The sequence below is a fragment of the Macaca thibetana genome, chromosome 8 (assembly GCF_024542745.1).
Source record: "Macaca thibetana thibetana isolate TM-01 chromosome 8, ASM2454274v1, whole genome shotgun sequence".
NCBI classification, from domain to species: Eukaryota; Metazoa; Chordata; class Mammalia; order Primates; family Cercopithecidae; genus Macaca; species Macaca thibetana.
This window is the reverse complement of record NC_065585.1, coordinates 90508317-90527434: the sequence shown is the minus strand read 5'-3', so window position 1 is coordinate 90527434 and position 19118 is coordinate 90508317. Positions and strand designations below refer to the sequence as shown.

Sequence of the window (19118 nt, the reverse complement as noted above, 5' to 3'; positions counted from 1 at the left end):
TTATTTTATTTTATTTTACTCTGTCGCCCAGGCTGGAGTGCGGTGGTGCGATCTCGGCTCACTGCAAGCTCCGCCTCCTGGGTTCACGCCATTCTCCTGCCTCAGCCTCCTGAGTAGCTGGGACTACAGGCACCCACCACCACGCCCGGCTAATTTTTTGTATTTTTAGTAGAGATGGGGTTTCACCGTGTTAGCCAGGATGGTCTTGATCTCCTGACCTTGTGATCCGCAATCCACCTGCCTCAGCCTCCCAAAGTGCTGGGATTACAGGCGTGAACCACCGCGCCCGGCCCCCAAAAAGCCCATATGTTTTCTTAAAATCATTTTCAGGTAAGCTTTTTCCATGGTTTTTCGTGATGATATAACATACTCAGAACCCACAGGCAAGTTCATTTTAAAAAAAGATGACCTCTTACAAATGGCTCTATTTCTTTCTCTGGCTATTTGGTGTCAAGATGACAAGTGGCTGGGAGGTGTGGGGTCTGTGTAGGAAGTCTCCCACATGGCCACACTGAGAATGTTTATTGTAGAAAGGGAACTTTTGCCCTGTGAAGTCACCTCCTCCGAGTCACCAGTAGCTTTCTGATATTCTATCACAGGAAATTCCTGGTGGTCCACAAAAGCAGTCTTCTGAGTGCAGCTGCAGAGACAGAGACAGAAAATAATTGCCGAATTTGACAGTAAGGTCTGGGGACCTGTGTTCAGGGGTGGCTAGCATCTGGGCTCTGTGAGCTGTAAACTGGGAGGCTCTTTGAACAATGTCAGAATAATCCAGGGAACAAAGGTCAACTGACCTCTCATTGTAATGCATGTAATGCAGAGAAAAAGGTATTGGAGGATGTCTTTTATGTTTCAATAAAGTAGCTAGAAATTATATTTAGATTTGGTTGGTTTGAAGCTGTAGTAACTAAATACCACCCTGCCCCATCTTACCTAGCACTTAATGTTCATTATCAAAACATCAGCTTAAAAGTTTGGATATGGCAGTGGCATGCTTGAAGTATCAGATTTTGAATGAAAAACCATCTTCCATCTGTGATTTAAACGAAAAACATTAGTACACTCCAGATATTTCTGCATCAACTTCAAATCCCTGTGTGGCATAGGTCAAACCCCTTAATACTCTGGGCCTTAGTTGTCTTATCTGTAAATAAGGGAATTTCCTGAATCTTTACTCTTACAGATTTAAGATCCTGGCATTCTACGTTTTTCCATGTCCCTACCTAGGGAGGAGCAGGCACCATCTGGCACCCTGACTGGGTGGGGGACCTGGACATTGTGTCTCCAGGCCGTGCCCAGGACTTGTGGATTTCATGGTGCAAGCATTCTTTCCCTAGAGTATCTGCTGCTCTGACTTTGTAGTATAAGAATTAGAATGAACAGTGCAGTCTGAAAGGTCAGTAGAGGTTGAAATAGAGATGAACTTCTCTAAAATAATGATAACTCTTCATCTGAGATTGTAGACTTTTAAAAATCCACTTCAATAGGTTTTTTTTTTTCCCCCTATGGAGTCCCATTCAACAAATCTAGGCTTTGAGTTAAATCTTTAATGTTTTCTATCGATAGGTTTGGTTTTTTTTTTTTTTTTTTTTTTTTTGAGTGCCTTTAATGCACCAAGTCGCTTGCATGAGTTGGTCCACTGACAGAGGGTCTCTCCCTGACCGGCTCAGCCTCCACTCATTCTTATTCCTGATGAGGCCTTGACTTTTGGACTTTTTGTCCATTTTCGCATCACCCAGCTTTAGAGAGAATACCTTGAAGTTGGTTTAGTCAGAATCCCCCGCCATGGATATCTGGTCACTGTTGATATCTAATCATTCTCAGTATCTTATCAGCTTCCTCACGCCCTACTATCCCACTGATGGCTGATCACCCTGGCCTGCCTTCAGCCTCTCATGTTGGTTCAGCCAGATTCCCTCTTACCTCTGATATTTCCTCTTAATAATTTTCCATCCACTGACCCTCACCCTGGTCCTTGGCTATAAAATCCTCACTTTCTCTTGCTGTGTTTGGAGTTGAGTGCAGTCCTATTTAACTATTATCCGGCTCTGGTCTTCTGTGAACCACCTTGAGGGCAACAATCTCATCTGATGTTTTAGAACTGCTGCAGTGGGATTAGCCTGAAGAATCCTTCCATGTCCCCGTTATTCTCTCTGGAGTAAGGTGGAAGGCCCAGGAGGGGCATGAATTCACAGGGGCCACGGCAGCAATGAAATTGGGAAGAGAGTTTCAGTAGTCTTTGTGGTCTTCTGTTGGCAGCCTGTGTGTTCTAGCCATACAACTGGCGGCTGCTGCATACCTCCCACCAGCCACAACAATTCATGGAAATTAATAAATGCATTTATTGGGAGAGGTCATGGGTAAAACAGGAAAATCAGTCCCCCAGCTTCCCAGACAAATACTCTAGAATTGAGTTTCAATAGAAACCAACAGCCTCTTTCACAGCACTGAGTATTTATAGCAAACAGAAGTGGTTCAAATTCTTACGTAGTTCAGCAAGGTTAAGTACAGTTCTTGTGTTTGTTTAGGTAACAAATGTGTTTGGAGGAGGTTTCTGTCACAAAATAGCAAGTGCTAGAAATTCTGGGATGTGAGAAGACTGAGTCAATGAGCCTGGTTATCCATCTCTCGGACTGTAGTCATAGAAAACAATCATTTTTTGCTTAAAATTGGCATGCAGTTCAATCAGGCAAAAATTAGCCTTTTCAATGTATGGTCCTGGAAGAAGTGGATACCCACATGCAAAAGAATAGAATTGAACTTCTTTCTTATATACAAAATCAACTCAAAATAGATCATAGACCTAGATGAAAGAGCAAAAATTATTACATTCTTAGAAGAAAACCTAAGAGTAAATGTGACCTTGGATTAGTCAATGCTTAGTAATCACATCAGAAGTGCAAGAAACCAAGTAAAACATAGAAAAATAAGACTATATAAAAATTGAAACCTTTTGTGCTGCAAATGGTACATCAGGAAAATGAAAAGATAACCCAAAGAATGGGAGAAAATATTTGGAAATCATATATCTGATAAGAAGCTGATATCCAGAATATATACAGAGCTCTTACAAGTCAACAACAAAAAGATAAGTAATCCAGTTAAACAATGGGAAACGATTTGAGTAGCCAATTATCCAAAGAAGATATACAAATGGCCAATAAGCACATGGAAAGATGCTGCCCATCATTAGTTACTAGAGAGATGCAAATCAAAACCACAATGAGATGCCACTGCAAGCCCACTGGGATGGCTATATTAAAGAAAGACAATAACAAGTGTTGACCAGGATATGGAGAAATTGGAACCCTTGCACACTTTTGGTCCGCTGCTGTGGAAGGCAGTTTGGTAGTTTCTCAAAATGTTAACCATAGAGTTACCACATGTGTCCTGCGATTTCGTGACTACATATATGCCAAAGAAAATTAAAAACACATGTCCACGCAAAGACTTATACAAGAACGTTCTTAGTAGCATTATTCATAGTAGCCGACAAGTGGAAATAGCTCAAATGTCTATCGAATGATGAATGAATAGACAAAATGTGGTATATCCACCAGTACAGTGGAGTACAATTCAGCAATGAAGAGGAATGAAGTACTGATACGTGCTGTGACATGGATAAACCTTGAAAACAAGCTAAGTAAGTGAAGCTAGGCACAGAAGACCACATATTATATGGTTCTCTTTATCTGAATGTCCAGAATAGGCAAATCTATAGACATAGAAAGTAGATGAATGGCGGGATATAGTGGCTCACACCTGTGATCCCAGCACTTTGGGAGGCTGAGGCAGGCAGATCACTTGAGGCCAGGAGTTCGAGACCAGCCTGGCCAACATGGCAAAACCCCATCTCTACTAAAAATACAAAAATTATCTTGGCCTGGTGGCACACGCCGATACTCCCAGCTACTAGGGAGACTGAGGCAGGAGAATTGCTTGAACCCGGGAGGCAGAGGATGTGGTGAGCTGAGATCATGTGACTGCCTTCCAGCCTGGGTGAGAGGGAGACCCTGTCTCAAAAAAAAAAAAAAAAAAAAAAAAAGAAAGAAAAAAAAAGTAGTGAATGGTTTTCTAGGGCTGGTGTGTGTGTGTTTGCGTGTGTGTGTATGTAGTTGTTGAGGGAGTCATTACCAGTGGGATTCTATTTGGGATGATGTGAATATCCTAAACTCAGATTGTGGTGATGGTGTTATACAACCCTGTGAATATACTTTGGGAATAAATTGTATACTGTAAGGGGGTGTTTTTATATCCCAATACATCTTTTAGAAGAATTGACACTTGGGTAGGTGGGTGATAAGACATTATGATGCCCTTACTAGGCCTGCTGCAACTCCCACTCCCCTTTTCTCCCTCTCACCAGATCCCGGTTCCTGACAGTCAAAGGGAGGCCTCGTCCATCTGGGCTGTGAGATAGGAAGGGAGCTGTTTCTCTACTCCTTCCTCTTACTTGTCTGATTTCCACAGACAGAAAAGAGGCCAACAACAAAAAGTCCTTCAGGCTGTTTTTAGTTACAGAGAAAAGAAAAAGATAATCTATACACTGAAAAAATTACATACCTTTTATTGTGCTTTTCTCTCCAGAGCTTTACAGATGTTTTTAATACCTTGAATAATCTTTTTATAAATTATAAATATTTCTGTATTAGAAATTGACAGTACTTATGATACTCTGCTTAGTTCCTCTTACATATTTTAAATACTCATATATATATATATATATATATAAAATGTCTGTTAGCACATTATTCTAAATAGACTTATTCTAAATAAGACTCCAAAGAATCTCACTTCCTTTGTTCTTTTATTTTTACTTATTTATTTTTGAGACAGGGTCTCACTCTGTCGCCCAGTCTGGAGTGCAGTGGTGTGATCTTGGCTCACTGCAACCTCTCCCTCCTGGGCTCGAGTGATTCTCCTACCTCAGCCTCCAGAGTAGGTGGGACTACAGGCGTGTGCCAACACACCCGGCTAACTTTTGCATAAAATTTTGTATTTTTGGTAGAGACAGGGTTTCACCATGTTGGCCAGGCTGGACTCGAACTCCTAGACTCAACTGATCCGCCTGCCACAGCCTCCCAAAGTGCTGGGATTACAGGTGTGAGCCACCATGCCTGCTTTGTTCTTTGTAATAGAATTTCTTTTTTTCTCTTTCTTTTCCTTCCTTCCTTCCTTCCTTCCTTCCTTCCTTCCTTCCTTCCTTCCTTCCTTCCTTCCTTCCTTCCTTCCTTCCTTCCTTCTTTGTTTGTTTTTGAGATGGAGTCTTACTCTGTCATCCAGGCTGGAGTGCAGTGGTGCCATCTCAGGGCTCACTGCAACCTCCATCTCCTGGGTTCAAGTGATTCTCCTGCCTCAGCCTCCCGAGTAGTTGGGATTACAGGTGCCCACCACCATGCCCAGCTAATTTTTTATTTATAGTGGAGATGGGGTTTTGGCATGTTGGCTAGGGTGGTCTCGAACTCCTGACCTCACGTGATCCACCTGCCTCGGCCTCCCAAAGTGCTGGGATTACAGGCGTGAGTCACCAACCCTGGCCTTTAATAGAATTTCTTATGGTATCTTTTTTTAAATTAAAAAAAAGTTTGTGACTGGGCGTGGTGGCCCACGCCTGTAATCCCAGCACTTTGGGAGACAGAGGTGGGTGGATCACGAGGTCAGGAGATTGAGACCATCCTGGCTAACATGGTGAAACCCTGTCTCTACTAAAAATACAAAAAATTAGCCGGGCATGGTGGCGAGTGCCTGTAGTCCCAGCTACTCAGGAGGCTGAGGCAGGAGAATGGCGTGAACCCAGGAGGCGGAGCTTGTAGTGAGCCGAGATCGTGCCACTGCACTCCAGCCTGGGCGACAGAGGGAGACTCTGTCTCAAAAAAAAAAAAAAAAAAAAAGTTTGTGGGTACATAGTAGGTGTATATGTTTATGAGGCACATGAGATGTTTTGATATAGGCATGCAATGTGCATTTTTCCTTTGAGTGGCACATAACCAATTACATTCTTTAAGTTATTTTAAAGTGTACAATTAAGCTGTTATTGACAATAGTCACCCTGTTGTGCTATCAAATAGTAGGTCTTATTATTCTTTCTATTTCTTTTGGTATCCATCTTATGGAATCCTTTTGTTAACCGTAGCTGGTTGTGGTGGCCATGAGAAGGAATCTTTTAGGTTTTCTACTTGCAGAGAGTGTGGTTGAACATGGTTCTAGATGGTGAGTCCTGATATCTGTCACTATATGGATGTAGAGGACACACTGCTCATGGCTGCTCCCCGAGAATGGTTGAATACAGCAGGGATTCTAAGATCTGTTCTTGGATATCTTTAACAGGTGACTTTGGCTCTAGGACCCTCCATTACCCTTGCTGAAACTTTTTCAGAACTACGCTGTAGTCTCCATACTCCAGCCATCCAACCTTCCTCCCCTCACAGAATGGGAGACTGTGTTGCATGGGACACTGCCCTTCACTGCTCCTGGTGGATTGACTACACTGGATCCCTGACCCCTCTGAGGGCTACCAGTGGTGCTTCACCATTGTTGACACTCCATCAGGCTACTGCGTTATTGTTCTAGTCTAATCAGCCAACTCCTGTCAGACCAGTGTAGCCTATGAAACTGATCCATATCATGTGTCTGGTTTTCTGGACCATTTGCATTCTGACAATGAGGAGCAGTTTTTCAAAGGGGAGTCAACCGTGGCCTAATAATCAAGGTATTTGATGGAGTATTTATGTGTTCCTGATATGGTTTGGATGTTTGTCCCCTCCAAATCTTATGTTAACACATAATCCCCGAAGTTAGAGGTAGGGTCTGGTGGGAAGTGTTTGGATCATGGGGGCAGATCCTTCATGAATGGCTTGGTGCCATCCTTGCAGTAATGAGTGAGTTCTTGCTCCATGAGTTCATGCAAGATTTGAGTGTTTAAAAGAGCCTGGAGCTTCCTGCTGTCTCTCTTGCTGTCTCTCCCCATGTGATACACGGGCTCCCCCTTTGCCTTCCGCCATGTTTTTAAGTTTCCTGAGTCCTCACCAGAAGTAGATGCTGGTGCCATGCTTCCTGTACAGCCTGCAGAACCATGAGCCAAATAAACCTCTTTTCTTTATAAATTACTCAGTTTCAGGCATTCTTCTGTAGCAACACAAATGGATCAGCACAGTTTCCTACCATTCACAAGCTTCCTGTGTTGAATATTGAAACTGCCTCCTCAAAAACTGACTGAAAAATATTTCTCACTCTACTCTCTCACCATGTCCTGGTCCATGCACCATAGCGAGGCCGTTTGGTCACTGAATTTGGTTGTCTCCAGAAAGGAATTATCTTCTCTTGGCTGCTTCCATGGTAATGATCAGGACAAAAAATGTGAGAGTGATCATCAAGAAGTGTGAAATGGATGGGCACGGTGGCTCATGCCTGTACTCCCGGCACTTTGAGAGGCCAAGGTGGGTGGATCATCTGAGGTCAGGAGTTTTAGCCCAGACTGGCCAACAAAGCAAAACCCCATCTTTACCAAAAATACAAAAATTGGCTGGGCCTGGTGGTGCATACCTGTATTCCCACCTACTCAGGAAGCTGAGGCAGGAGAATTGCTTGAACCTGGGAGGTAGAGGTTGCAGTGAGCCAAGATCACACCACTGCACTCCATCCCGGGTGACAGAGGGAGACTCTGTCAAAAAAGAAAAAAGAAGTGTGAAGCCCAGCCTGTGCAACATGGTAAGACTATCTCTACAAAAAATTAAAAAATTAGCTAGGCATGGTGACATGCCAGGACACACTCCCAGCTACTTAGGAGGCTGAGGTGGGAGGATCACTTGAGCCTGGGAGGTTGAGGCTACAGTGAGCTATGATTGCACCTCTGTTCTGCAGCCTAGATGACAGAGCAAGAGCCTGTCTCAAAAAAAAAAAAAAAAAAAAAAAAAAAAAAAGGAATGTGAAAAGTCTGAGGTTTTATCCTACTTGCAAGCTAACAAGTGAGCTTGCCATAGTTTCATGGATGTTGGTAGAAGACATGAGACTCTTGGCTCAGAGACAAAGGACTTTATGTCTCATGGCAAGGCAATAGCGGTAGCCAGAGTTTAGTATATTTACACCAGTTCCCCAAGCCCAGTTCCCCTGGGGTAATGTGATGGGGGGCAGATGAAATCTGAGCATTCATTAGGTTGTGTACAAGAAAGGAACCTCAAGCTTAAGAATCCCAAATCTCCATTAGTGGGAAATGAGTGTGTCTGATCTTTGCTCTAGAATAAAACATTATTACACTGAAAATTTAACAACACTCTCTTTACTCTAGAGGGAGACGTGATTATCCTCCAAGGCTGTTTGCCAGACAAACATTCTGGAAAAAAGAGTCTAGAGCATAGGGAGTCAGTATCTTTGACCTTAAAATGTGCAGGGAGAAGCCCTGGGGGATGGTCTTGCAACAAACCTATTTTGAAAATTTGGATTTCCGCTCTTATGAAAACTGGGGACAATGCTCTCTTCTTTCCTCAAGTGGCAGTTCCGGGTTTGCTTTGTGGGGGCACCCTCTGGGTAACAGCCCAGCCAAAAGGGAACCCCAGAGAATTCAAACTTTATTCTGGTTTAGCCACCTAGATTTTCTTATTGGAGTAACATGGCCTTAGGTCCTAAAAATAATGAACACATCTTTGAATAGACTGCTTACCAAGTCCTCCTATGGGGGCATGTACAGACCAAAGTGGGGAAATAAGTGTTGTTGTGAGTTGTATTGTGTTCCCCTAAAACTCACATGTTGAAGCCCTAATCCCCAATGTGACTGTATTTGGAAATAGAACCCTTACAGAGGTAATTAGGAACCCTAATCCAATAAAACTGGTGTCCTTAAAAGAAGGGGGGCAGACACCAGAGATTTCTCTCTCTCTCCACTCAAGCACAGAGGAAAGGTCATGTGAAGACACAGCAAGAAGCCACCATTTACAAGCCAGGAAGAGAGGTCTCACTAGAAACAACCCATGGCACCTTGATCTTAGACCTCCAGCTGCCAGAACTGTGAGAAATGAAATTTCTGTTGTGTAAGCCACTCACTCAGTTTGTGGCACTTTGTTATAGCAGCACAAGCAAACTAATAGAAGTGTTCTCTGTCCATTTAATAAAAGTTCCTTGTCCCTCTTGTACTTGACCCTTCCAAAGAAAGGTCTTGGTATGGGTAAGGGAATAATTGGACAGAGGGTGACATTATAGCTACTGAAATGGACCTCAATGATTTTATGGTAGTAGAGGAAGAGGAACAACCCTGGTACTTGGAAAGGGAACCCTTTAGACCTCAGGAGGTATAGGGGAGTGAGCGATATTAGTGATCTTTCTCTGCAGCCTTTCTCAAAAAGGAAAATGACCCAGAGTAGCTCTCTTAAGCTGTTGCAAGTACCTGAAATTTAAGACTTCTAGGTCTGCCATCCTCCTCCAGATTACTTTCACTGTGATTTGACTGCCATTCTCTTACACTTGCTGACAAATCTGCTGGAAGTAGCAAAGGCAGACTCTCCTTTGTCCCCTGCCTTCTCCACACCCACTCTCACAGCTGTGGCTCCGTCGTTCTGTGGGGTGAATGAACGCTCCTCCTCTGGTGTACTAGTCCACGTACAGACAGGACAAGTGGATTGTCTGCCCTTTAGGCCATCATTCCAAATCAAGGTCTAGACTCAATTATTTAAACTGAACCAGGAACCCTAGGTATATCAGCTGGCCAGGAGGACACAATGGCATTGTCAGGTTTTTTTCACACAGATCCCGCTGTGCTCCCTGCTGAATGATGTAGGCTTCATTTGATGGCTGCACACAATTGTAAGTTCTCTTTCCAGGGGCACCACGTGCACCTTAATATTTGCTTTTAGTCTGGAAGCCACGTGTTAATTAGCCTTTCTCATGGGGACTTGTACCCCTGGGATGGCCATGTCTCTGACCCATGAGTCTTGTGTCTTTTGCCAACATCCATGAAGCAAGCGGTAACAGGCCAATTTATCAGCTTCTAAGTAGGGTCAAATATCAGATCTGCCAGTTTCCTGTGAGTAGGTGAGTAGTAAATGACCATTAAGTATTCTATAAATCATGGATTGGAGAGAGGGAAGGAAACAATTAGTACATATCTACAAGGACTTTCTTCTCTCACATGAAAAAATTAAAACCCCCTGGTCCTTATTGAGCGTTTAACATATTTTTCTTAAATTTCCCAACGTACTTGAAACAAGTACAGAAGGTACTTGTTTGGTTAACACAGCCTGTTTGCCTGTGTTGCTTATATTTTCCCTCTGCATCTTTCTATGTTCCCCATTATTTCTTTGTCTCCTTTATTTCTCAGCACATGAACAGGCTCAAGGGTGATTGATACTTGCAGGAAGATTTTATTTTCAGGCTAGAATAGCATTCATAAAAGAATAAGGCTCTGAGGCCGGGCGCGGTAGCTCATGCCTGTAATCCTAGCACTTTGGGAGGCCGAGGTAGGCTGATCACTTGAGGTTGGGAGTTCGAGACCAGCCTGACCAATATGGAGAAACCCCGTCTCTACTAAAAATTCAAAATTAGCTGGGTGTGGTGGCAGGCACCTGTAATCCCAGCTACTTAGGAGGCTGAGGCAGGAGAATCGCTTGAACCCAGGAGGTGGAGGTTGCGGTGAGCTGAGATTGTGATAAACCGAGATTGTGCCATTGCACTCCAGCCTGGGCAACAAGAGTGAAACTCCGTCTCAAAAAACAAAAAAAAAAAGAAAATAAGGCTCTGAAACCCAACTGAGCCATGGTTAATCCAGGAAAAATGCAGATATGGCCTCTGCTGAGGACTGAATTCCCTTTTAGAGTGTTTTATTTTATTGTGGTAAATAAACATAACAAAAATTTATCATTTGACCATTTGGAGAGTATGATTAATTCATTGATATTAAGTACATTCACAGTGTTGTGCAGCCATCACCACTATTCATTTTAGAAGTTTTTCATCACATCAAACAGAAACTCTACCCATTACACAGTAACTCCTCATTCTCCCCTCTCCCTAGGTCCCTAGTAACCACTATTCTACTTTATGTCTCTATGAATTTGCCTATTCTATATACCTCATACAGGTGGAATCACACCATAGTTGTCTTTTTTTGTGTCTGCTTATTTCACTTACCATAATATTTTCAAGCGTTATCCATGTTCCTGTCTGCCTTTTGGCTACTATGAATAGTACATTGTCTCTCAGTATTTGTGGGTTCTGCATCCATGGATTCAACCAATCATGGATTAAAAAATACTTGTAATGGCCAGGAGCAGTGGCTCATGCCTGTAATCCCAGCACTTTAGGAGGCCGAGGCAGGTGGATCACCTGAGGTCAGGAGTTCGGGACGAGTCTGGCCAACATGGTGAAACCCCGTCTCTATTAAAAATACAAAATTAGTTGGGCATGGTGGTGTGCGCCTGTAATCTCAGCTACTTGGGAGGCTGAGGCATGAGAATCACTTGAACCTGGGAGGCAGAGGTTGCAGTGAGCCGAGATCACACCACTATACTCCAGCCTGGTCTATGAAGTGAGACACTGTCTCAAAAAAAAAAAAAATTGGAAAAAAAAATACAACAATAAAATAATACAAATTTTAAAATACAGTATTAACATTGATTTACATAGCATTTATAGTATATTAGGTATTATAAGTAATCTAGAGATGATTTAAGGTATATGGGAGGATATGCATAGGTTTATATAAATACTACACCATTTTTTCCCTTATGTCTACTGATTGCTTTCTCAAAACTACACCATTTTATATATGGGACTTGAGCATCCACAGATTAGGGTATCCAAGGGGGGTCCTGGAACCAGTCCCCTATGGATCCTGAGGGATATTGGTGTACAAGTGTCTCTTTCAGTCCCTGCTTTCAGTTCTTTTGAGTATATATTGAGGAGTGGAATTGCTGGATTATATAGCAATTTTATGTTTTGAATTTTAGAGGAACTGCCAAACTGTTTTCCACGGCAGCTGAACCATCTTACATTCCACCAGCAATGCATGAGGGTTCCAGTTTCTCCACATCATCACCAATGCTTGTTATTTTCATGAAAAATAGCCATTCTAATTTGTGTGAAGTGGTATCTCACTGTGGTTTTGATTTGTATTTTCCAAATGACTGAGGCATGTATTAATTGGCCATTTGTTTGTCTTCTAGAAAAATATTCATTTTCTTGGAAGAAAATCACCTTATTCTAATTAACTCACAAGGAATAAAATTGTAACAGCCAGTTTAAGGAGGGCACACAAACATTTGCCCAGCCCCAAATTCTACACCATCTTAATGAAATTCTACACAGTTAGAACACCCTCTTCCATTTCGATTCTGAAGCAAGGAAGCTACAAATGACACACGAGAGGTTTAACTGATGGTTATACTTTATACCTTTACTATCAATTATATTTTAATAGTGAATTAACTTGGCTATGAGAGCTGCTTTTCCATTTCTCCAATTTGAACTTCTTGATTAGGCCAATCTGTTTGCAAGTCTGCACTGTTTGAGAACTTCATTGAAAGCCCCACAGGGCGTGTTGATGTCATCTTGGTTCTGGGCACACTCCAAAAACTGTTTGATCTCATGGAAAAAAGGCTGCTGCTGCTGTGCTGGCCGGGTTGCCTGAGGTTGCTGGTAAGTGATGTCAGGTTTTGCAGGCTCACCATTACTTCCTCCACTGAAGCTCCCAGTAAGGGCATAACCCAGTGTGTGCCCCACAGCACAGCCTACAGCCATGCCAGCTGCACTGGTTGCCACTTGGGTCATCAGACTTGGCTGCCGGGGCGCAGCAGCAGGACAGCCAACTGCAGATGGGGGTGCCACTGCTGGCGGCTGAGCTGCTGGTGCTGGCCGGGTGTAGCTGTCATCTGAGGTGCCCGGCTGGTGAGAGGAGCCCTGCAGGAGGTGCGGCTTCAGCTTGCACGTGGCGTCCTAGCTGCACGGCGGCTCAGCGTGTGGTAATACTCATTTTTGAATTGAGTTGTTTGTTGTTGTCATTGAGTTTTAGGAGTTGCTTATTCTGGATTTGAATCCCTTATCAGATGTATCATTTGCAAATATTTTCTTCATTCTATGGGTTTTCTTTTCACTCTGTTGATTGCGTCCTTTGATGCAAAAAGTTTTAAACTTTCATGAAAAGAACGGTTCTTTAATTTTTACTTTTGTTGACTGTGTTGTTGGTGTTGTATCCAAGAAATCATTGTCAAATCCAATCTCATGAAGATCTTCCCTTGTTTTTTCTAAGAGTTTATAGTTTTAGCTTTTAACTTTAGATCTTTGACTCATTTTGAGTTTAAAAAAGTGTGATGTAAGGATCCAGCTTTACTTGTTTGCATGTGAATATTCAGTTTTTCTAGCACCATTGGTTGAGGAGAATGTCCTTTCTCCATTAAGTGGTCTTGGCACTATTGTTGAAGATCATTTGACCCCATATTTCTGTGATTATTTCTGGGCTTTCTGTTCTTTTCCACTGGCTTATATAGCTGTTTTTATGCCAGTATCACTGTTTTTTTTTTTGAATACTGTAGCTTTGTAGTAAGTTTTGAAATTAGGAAATGTGAATCTTCCAATTTTGTTATTTTTCAAGAATGTTGGCCGGGCGCGGTGGCTCAAGCCTGTAATCCCAGCACTTTGGGAGGCCGAGGCGGGCGGATCACGAGGTCAGGAGATCGAGACCATCCTGGCTAACACGGTGAAACCCCGTCTCTACTAAAAATACAAAAAACTAGCCGGGCGCGGTGGCGGGCGCCTGTAGTCCCAGCTACTCGGGAGGCTGAGGCAGGAGAATGGCGTAAACCCGGGAGGCGGAGCTTGCAGTGAGCTGAGATCCGGCCACTGCACTCCAGCCTGGGTGACAGAGCAAGACTCCGTCTCAAAAAAAAAAAAAAAAAAAAAAAAAGAATGTTTTGGTTATTTAGGATCTCCTGAGATTTCCTATAACTTTTAGAATTGATTTTTCTATTTCTGCAAAACATGCCGTTGGTATTTTGACAGGAGTTTCGTTGAATCTGTAGATTGCTTTGGGTGATTTTGTCCTCTTCACAATATTAAGATAAAATGGAAATGTCCTTCCATTAATTTCTTTGGTTTCTTTCAGTCATGTTTTGTAGTTTTCAATGTACCAATCTTTTCCCTTCTTAATTAAATCTATTCCTAAGTACAGTTTACCCTTAAACAACATGAATTTGAGTTGCAAGGTTCATTTATACTCAGTTTTTGCAATAAAAGTTACAGCGAGTGTGCCTGCCTCTCCTGCCTCGCCTTCCACCTCCTCTACCTTTTCTACCTCTGCTACCCCGAGACAGCAAGACCAATCTTTTCTCTTCCTCCTCCTCTTCAGCCTACTCAATGTGAAGATGACAAGGATATGACTTTTGTGATAATCCATTCCACTGAATGAATTGCAAATATATTTTTTCTTCCTTGTGATTTTATTTTGTTCTTATTTTTTCTTTCCCTCTTTTTGTAATTATCCAGACATTGTTGAGACTCCTTCTGATTTTTAAAATATCACTTTCTTTTCTCTATCTTACTTTATTCTAAGAATATAGTATATAATACATATAACATAAAATATGCATTAATTGACAGGTTGTTATCGGTAAATTTTCCGGTCAACAGTAGGCAGTTAGTACTTAAGCATTTGGAGAGTCAAATGTTGTATGTGGACTTTTGACTATGCAGGAGGTTAACCGTATTTTATTCTTTTGGATATTATTATAAATGGAATGTTTTTCTTAATTTTCTTTTCAGATTATTCATTGCCAGTATATAGAAATGCAACTGATTTTTGTGTGTTGATTTTATATCCTGCAACGTTGCTGAGTTCATTAGCTCTAAAGTTGTGTGTGTGTGTGTGTGCGCGCTTGCACAATCTCTAGGGTTTTCTACATAAAAGATCTTGCCCTCTGTGAACAGTGAGAATCAATTATCCTTTTTCCTTTCCAATTTAGATGACTTTTGTTCTTTTTCTTGCCTAAGTGCTCTGGCTAGAATTTCTAATCCTATGTTGAATTGAAATAGTGAAAGCAGGCAGCCTTGTCCTATTAATGATTGTAGAGGAAAAGGTTTCATACTGTCTTTTCACCATTGAATGGTCTTGGCACTCTTGTCAAAAATCAGTTGACCGTATATGCAAAGGTGTTTGGAGTATGATGTTAGCTGTAGGTTTTTCATATACGACCTTTATCATTTTGAGGAAGTTTCCTTCTATTCCTAGTATATTGAGTGTTTTTATCATGAAAGGTGGTTGAATTTTTGTCAGGTGTTTTTCTGCATCAATTGAGTTGATCATGCGCGTTTCTCCCCTGAATTCGATTAATGTAGAGTATTACATTGATTGATTTTTTTGTTGAAGCATTCTTTTTTCATTGTTCTTATTTCATTTTTTGCTTTTCTTACTATTTTAAATTGATAGATAATTGTACATATTAATGAGGTAAATTGTGACATTTTGATACATGTATACAATGTGTAATGATCAAATCATAGTAATTAGTATATTCATCATCTCAAAAATTTCCTTTTTTTGGTGTTGGGAACATTCAAAATCTACTCTTCTGGCTACTTGAAAATATACAATAAATTTTTGTTAGTTTTCCTATAGCGTTATAGAACACTAGAACTTATTACTCCTATGTATAGCTGTACTTTTGTATTCATTAACTGACCTTTGCTATCTATCCTCTGCTCCCACCTACCCTTCCCAGTCACTGGTGACTACTATTCTACTCTCTACTTCTATGAGATCAACATTTTTTAGCTTTCACATATGAGTGAGAACATGCAGTACTTATCTTTCTATGCCTGGCTTATTTCACTTAATATTTTCCAAGCTCTCTTATATAGCCACTAATGACAGAATTTCATTCTTTTTTTATGACTAAATAGTATTCCATTGTGTAAATATGTCACATTTTCTTTACACATTCATCTGTTTTAAAACTTTTAACTTTTATGGATACGTAATAGTTGTACGTATTTACATATTTGTGGGGGTGCATGTGATATTTTGATACAAGTATCACAGTGTGTAATGATTAAATCAGGGTAATTAGGATAGCCATCATCTCAAGCATTTACCATTTCTTCGTGCTAGAAACATGCTTTTTTTTTTTCTTTTTTGAGACAAGGTCTCAATCTGTTACCCACGCTGGAGTGCAGTGGCATCATCTCAGCTCACTGCTCTCTCAACCTCCCAGCTCAAAGGATGCCCCCAGTCCAGACTTCTGAGTAGCTGGGACTACAGGTGCACACCCCCATGCTCAGCTAATTTTTGTAATTTTCTTTTGTAGAGATGAGGTTTCACCATGTTGCCCAGGCTAGTCTTGAACTTCTGGGCTCAAGCAATCTGCCCACCTTGGCCTCCCAAAGTGCTGGGATTACAGGTGTGAGCCACTGTGCCAAACTGCTAGGAACATTCTAATGCCACTCTTTCACTTATTTTGAAACATACAATAAATTATTATTAACTATAGTCTCCCTCTTCTGCTACTGAACACTAGATCTCATTGCCTCTATCTAACTATATTTTTGTACCCATTAACCAACCTCTGTATATTTCCTTCTCCTGACCACCCTTCCTAGCTTCTGAGAGTCATCATTCTACTCTCTGTCTCCATGCGTTAAGGTTTTTTTTGAGCTCCCACATATGAGTGAGAAATGTGATATTTGTCTTTCTGTGCCTGGCTTATTTCACTCAACATAATGTCCTCTAGTTCCATTCATGTCATTGCAAATGACAGGATTTCATTTTTTTTGGCTGTATAATACTCCATTATGTATACGTACCACATTTTCTTTATCCACTCACCCACTGACTATCCATTCATCTGTTGATGGAACTTAGGTTGATTCTACATCTTGGCTGCATATCTTGTGAATAGTACTGTAGTAAACATGGGGGTACAGATATCTTTTTCACATACCTATTTCTTTTCCTTTGGATACATACCCAGCAGTGGGATTGCTAGGTCACATGGTAGTTCTATTTTTAGTTTTTTGAGAAACCTCCATACTGTTTTCCATAGTGGCTATAATAATTTACATTCCCACCAACAGTGCATAAGAATTGTCCTTTTTCTCCATCTTCACCAGCGTCTGTTTTTTTTTTTTTTTTTTTTTTTTCAAATAGTGTCTCACTCTGTCACCCAGGCTGGAGTATAGTGGTGTGATCTCAGCTCACTGCAACCTCTGCCTCCAGGGTTCAAGCAATTCTCCTGCCTCAGCCTCCCAAGTAGCTGGGATTACAGGTGTGCACCACTATGCCCAGCTCTGTGTGTGTGTGTGTTTGTGTGTGTGTATTTTTAGTAGAGATTGGGTTTCACATGTTGGTCAGGCTGGTCTTGAACTCCTGACTTCAAATGATCTGCCTGCCTTGGCCTCCCAAAGTGCTGGGATTACAGACGTGAGCTACTGTGCCTGGCCTTTTTCTTCTTTTTGGCAACAATTCAAACACCTGGGTCTTGGGGTGCAAGTTTGTTCTTCGTGGCAGGTTTGGATGTAGGTTGCCCACAGAGCCAAGATCTGTGACTCTATGGGCATCCCCTAGTAGCTCAGGCCCAGGGGCGGAATTGTTGCTGAGATTATACTCCTGGGGGGTAGGGTACATCCCTGGCCTGAGTTTGGGGAAGAAGGGATGCTCTGGAGGTTTGAGCCTGGGAAGCAGGGTATGGCTGCAATTTGGGAGTAGGGCTCAGTGATAACTCAGGTTCCACTGGATGAGGTACTATGTAGTAGTGATGCTAGGCCTTGAGATGGTCAGGGTTGGGCATATCCCAGACTCAGTGAGGCCAAGTGCAGTGGCAGCAAGTACCCCAGAATGGCAGAGCACAGCTATCATTTGGGCCCTGAGGAGTAGGGCAGAAGAAAGCACAGTGATGACTGTACTCCCCAGGAAGAGGGGCGTTTCAGCAACTAAGACTTTAGTGGGCTAGTCCAGCTCCAGGGAAGCAGAATACTAGATCCGTGTGGCCTGTAGGGCTGCGTGTCTCAGCTCAGCCATTGCTCCATTTCTCTGGGACACAGGATACTATTTCAGCTCAACCCTGGGATGTGGAGCTGCTCAGCTCAGCCTGGGCACCAATTCCTTAGGGGGCAATGTGCTACTTCAGTTCAGGCCTGGAAAGGCATGACTGTTCTGGGTGGCCCAGGAACCATTTCCCTGGAATGCAGGATGCCCTGCGGCTTAAGTACTGGGGTGTGTGTGTGTGACTGCTTTGGGTGGTCAGGGCACCACTTCCTAGGATGCAGGATGCTGCTTCGACTTAGGTACCAGAGAAGCATGAGTGCCATACGTGTCCAAGATACTCTTTTCCCAGGAGACAGGGTACCCCTTCAGCTCTGACCTGAGGGGCTGGGGAGGAGTAGGTGGAGGACCTTGGCCTCTGCTTGGTTCCATGGGGAAGAGTGTAATAGCTACTAACAGCTGAGCTTGGGGATGTTGGGCCACTGGGCTGGAGTGGCTCAGTGGTGGCTTAGCCTCAAGGATGAAGGTGAGCTGTAGCTACTCACTCCCTGGACAAGACATTCTCCATCCATAGTTTCAAATCCAAGATGGCACAGCACAGTAGCTTTGTAGGCCCCAGGAGGTGGAGCACAGTGTTGGTGCCTTCTCTAGTGGGACCACAGCTATGTGGACTCCAGGCAGTTCCCTCACTGGGCTTAGTTCCTGTGAGAACTGCAGGGGACCCCAGTGGTGAGGCCTGTAGGTGTCCAAGGTGTTCATGAAGGTTGCTGGGATCCTCTTTCTTACCTCATTGCCAAAGGAGAAGGTCCCTCCTGGTTCCCAGCCCATCCTGGTTAGGGAAGGGGATGGTGGGAGGCCCAGTGTTTCCTTTGGTTCTCTATGTGGCCATGCCAATTTTCTGTGCTCACCCGGATTTCTGTTACTCCTCTGATGCACAATGGCACTCTCCTTCAGTTATTTTTGTTGCAATGTCATCTCGTTTATTCATTGTTCTGGATGTCTTTGGGAGGGGGACAAGCACTAAAGGCTTCTGGTCAGCCATCTTGCTCCATTGAACCATTCTTGCTTTCTGGGATTAAATCCCACTTAGTCATGGTGTTTAATCCTTTCAATATGTTGCTGAATTTGGTTTGCTAATATTTTTTTGAGGATTTTTGCATTACAG

The 19118-nt window shown here is 42.5% G+C and overlaps 1 pseudogene; it reads right to left on the bottom strand.

The window, feature by feature from the left end:
- Positions 1-450: 450 nt before the first annotated feature.
- Positions 451-18781, bottom strand: LOC126960693 (uncharacterized; annotated as a pseudogene).
- Between the last annotated feature and the right edge of the window lie 337 nt (positions 18782-19118).